Source organism: Haplochromis burtoni, unplaced genomic scaffold (assembly GCF_018398535.1).
Source record: "Haplochromis burtoni strain Fernald_Lab_line unplaced genomic scaffold, NCSU_Asbu1 Contig_48, whole genome shotgun sequence".
NCBI classification, from domain to species: Eukaryota; Metazoa; Chordata; class Actinopteri; order Cichliformes; family Cichlidae; genus Haplochromis; species Haplochromis burtoni.
Genome location: NW_024582409.1, coordinates 1,211,994 through 1,216,522, shown reverse-complemented (window position 1 = coordinate 1,216,522; position 4,529 = coordinate 1,211,994).

Sequence of the window (4,529 nt, the reverse complement as noted above, 5' to 3'; positions counted from 1 at the left end):
TGTGTGTGTGTGTGTGTGTGTGTGTGTGTGTGTGTGTGTGTGTGTGTGTGCCTACATCCACACTAACTGGAACACTGACAGTTGGAGAAATGTGAAAGTGTAGCTCTAATGACCTGGTATTTAAAGTCGGTGGGAAATGGTGACAGGAGTATGCTGCACACAGACCAAAATACATCTTCAGGGAAAGATATTGTGTGAAAATGTTTTAGATTTTGAATAGAGCCCTGGGTTACATCATGTCAGCCTCCCCTGTTTAATTATGAAATTATTCCACTCTGTACCCCATACTTTACTTTCTTTGTCGGGCTCCACACAAACTGTGCTGGAATAAAGAATAAATAGTACACAGCAGGAATAAGTACCAAACAGGAGAAATATATGCAATCAAGAGAGATATATACAAAACAAGAAAAAGGCACACATTGGAGATCAACTTTCAAAGTGCTTTGAAGTATTGCAAAGAAGAAGAGTTGGTCAGAACAGAGTGCGTGTGTGAGTGGTCTGAGTGATGGGAGTTACGCAGACCATGGATCAGATTGGTGAGATGAGGGGGCAGGGGTGAGGGTGGAGGCACAGTGTTTGTTGACAGTGGGAATGGCCCAGGGGAAGAAGTTTTTTGTGAGCCTGGAGGTGTAGGACCTGATTGCCCTAAGGCACTGACCAGAGGGGCAGTGCCTCAGGGTGTCCTGCACCTCACCCTCTAATGAGGATCTGACGATGTCCTCCAGGGGTGGCAGACAGCAGCCAATGATTTTTTGGGCAGTGTTAAATTACCCTCCTGTTCTTAGTAGTGGCCCCTGTGTACTAAACACCCAGGCACTAGGAGAGCACGCTCTCCACTGAGGAGCAGCAGAAGGCCAGCAGCAGCTTCAAGGTTATTCTTCCTCAGAACACTGCTGGGCCTTCTTTACCAGGGCGTTAATGGTGTGGATCCAGTTGATGTCAGCGGAGATGTGGGTGCCCAGAAACCTGATATTGAAGACAGATTCCACCCATTCCCCATTTATAATTAGAGAGGAGTGGACCTGTCTATGCCTCCTGAAGGCCATTATGAGTTCTTTTGTTTAAAGGACTTACCTGCAAACACAAAAGTTTAAGTTGTATCTACAAGCTTTAACTTGATACTAATTTAAGACTTACATGGTAAATTCACACCGTGTCTTATCAGAGTGCCAATTTGTACAGCATTCTATCCTGTTGTGAATGATCTCTTCACTTGTCTTTACAAATCTTAATGATATATGTACACACAGTCCTGTGATAAAACGTACACACAGTTCTTTGAAAAACTAAGTACTCCATGATTGTAGAACCACCGTTGCAGCAATAACTTGAAGTGATTGCTTTCCACATTGTTGTGGAAGTATTTTGGATCACTCTTGAGTTGATTCATTTATGCACAGCTCTCTTAAGGTATTTTGGTCAGGTTGAGGTCTGGACTTTAACTGGGCCACTGCAACACCTTCATTCTGTTCTCTTGCAAACATCATGCTATGCATCGTGACCAAACATCTCCACTTTGGTCTTGTCTGTACAAAGGACATTTTTCCAGAAGACTCCTTTTTAGAGAGAAGAACGTTTTTCCTGACAACGCTTCCAAACAAGCCATCCTTGTTCAGGCTTCTTCTAACTGCAAATGTGTAATGAAGTGATCCTTATATAGCACTTTTCTGCTCTGATTAAGCACTTATTATTTATTTTACTGCAGCTGCTTATGCATACATTTTTTGTACAGCTGGTTGAGGATGATGCAGGTATTTGTGTCTATCGTTGCTGAGATAATAAATTTAGGTTTCTCAGTTGTACTTTTTGGGTGGGAGGCTCGTATTGTTACATCACTTTTATTTGGTAGATCCAGTTTATCCATAAGATCTTGATATAAGGGCTTCTAACAACATATGTGCATGACCCCATTTGAACCTAGATGTGACATATTTGTTTTCATTTTCCCAGTATATGGTTTTATTTTTTTTTATTAGCATTCCGGGAAACCAGTCAAATGTAAAGTCGGCTGAATGAAAAATTGTCATATAATGAATAGATATTATGTAAAACTTTTGTGTGCAGTGTTTCCCCACCCAGCAGTGACTATAAGTTGACTTAATGATTTCATTTGCTATTGCATAACTGGATAAGAGATCACTAAGAACATGGCCCCAAATCTTGATTGCTTACATAACTAATCCAGAGCAGCATTGTCTCTGGTCTGTTTATTCTTTCTCGCTTGTTTTCACGCTCTTGCCTAAATGTTAATCTTTGCCTCAGTTCCAACACGGTGCCTCCAGAGAGCCTCTCAAGCTGCCAAGACACCAAGTGTAATTTCTCCATCTTCAGTCCCACACCGCTAAAGCGTAGGAGACTTCCTTTCCTGCCAATGAGAAGGTGGGCGAGCAGCAGACATGAAAAAGAGGCAAGGAGAAGAAAAAACTGTTTTGGTCGTTCACCGCAGTTCTTGCCTTTTATCTCTGGCCCTGGACCCAATTGCATACACAGAGACGTGGGCGATGTGGAGGCCCGGGCCCAAGCCAAAGCCCCAGGCCACTCTGCATAAAAAGAGAGGGAAGGAGGGCATACAAGGCAGTGAACAGTTGGCAATGATTACATAATGTGAGCAATCGACTGTTCATAAACTGACTGATTAAACCAGAGGTTTCTCTTAATCTGACTTGTCCGTCATTATTAGAGTCACAAAGTCAGTTGTAGTTGGCTTGTTAGTATCATCGCTGGACACTTTCAGGGACCACTGGCCAAGTAATTTATCAGTGATACTACTGGGTGCACTAGCATTTACTACAGTAGTTAGGCCAAGCAGTTTTTATAGGGATGACAAAGATGAGACCACTGCTTATTATTCCTTTATTTATCCAGGTAAAAAAAATCTCATTGAGATTAAAAATCTCATTTCCAAGAGAGACCTGGCATCACTTATATTGCTATGACACAAAAACTGATGTTTTTGTTCTGCCTGAAAAATTGTGGGCTTAATCATCAGTTTTTTATAGTGCAGATTCACACTTTAAAGCATGTTACAGTATTGCAGTGTAAAGACACCACAGTATTAAAGCAAAAACCCCTACAATTAAACAATCCCAGGCAATAAACCACTTGGCGATCGCTGGACTGGACATCTCTCAGAGGCTGTTTGTCCAAAGACCTGCCTAATGCCTTTTTTGATATTGTCTGGTTTAAATAACATTTGTTCTGAATACATGCCATGAGTTTAACAAAGTAGTAGAAGAGTTCAGAAATGTATTAGCAATGCAGATCTCTGCTTGGATATCACAGAAACTGAATAAAATCTGAACTTGGACACAAGGAAATCAGCATGATGCCAAGTTAATATCTTAGCATCTTTTTCTTTGTTTTTGATGGTGACACAACTACACCTTTGACTCATTTTCAGTTTACATCATCACACACACTGTTATGCATTCACTGAAGGGTTAATGGGGGGGGGTTCCGAACATGTGTCCATGATTATGGCCTTTTGTATTTCGTCTGCATTTCACTTTATGGCAAACTTATCAGGACCTCAGGTAAACTGCAGGGTTTTGGTTTTTACATAGGTGACGCAGAATACAGTAGTTTGATAAAAGAGAACAATGCCTTACAGAAATGTCCTTGAGCTAAGAGTCTCTGGCAAACTCTAGAGGATGCTGTTGCATGGATGCTGTTGCACGACCAACCTCTGTCCTTAGATCAGTGACTCTCTATTTCCAAAAATAAGATAGTAAGTGAGCAGACCACACACAGTACACACAACCGGGAGGAAACAGAGGGTAGGACATTACCACTTCCACTTTTTATTTAACAAAAGAGTACCTGTTTCAATACATGCTGACATTGCTTAGTACTGCTTTTTTCTTCTTCTTTTTTAAATTCTTGTGATTGTTTACCCTTTCAATTTTCCTGGTGCCTGAGGCAAATACATAAACAACTGTATAACACACATAAGGAAGAAAACAGTGAGTTTGAAATCACAACAACTTTAAAGTGGAAATATAATACAGCACATACCCATTAAGCAGTAACCTTCAAGGTAACTTCCGGGATTGCTCCCTAAAGCTTCCCTGCTGGTCCTCTAACGTTTCCACAAACGTGACCTTGGTTTACCAAAGTGGTTTGCGCCACTATAGTGTAACTACTGTAACTATAGGACCACTGCAGTGTAACTATAGTGCAACTATTTTATATAAAAATAATGTAACTACATGATGTAACTATCTATAATGTCACTATAGTACAACTTTTGTTACTTAAGCAATAGTTACACTATAGCGCCACTATAACCATATTGTAACCATAGTGTAGCTATAGCTATAGTGGTACAACGCCAGTGGGTTACCCGTATCACCGACTGTGAAGAAAATAATACATTTAAGGATGTTTTCGCACTCTCTTGGTAAATGTAAGTCTTATCTTAACTTATAAAGTTTGAATGCAGTGTTTTGTTTTGTTTTACAGCAGCTGCCGCTGGGTGGTGCTGTTGCTCCTCGGTGTGCAGCTGCTGTTCGGAAGGTGGAGGTGCT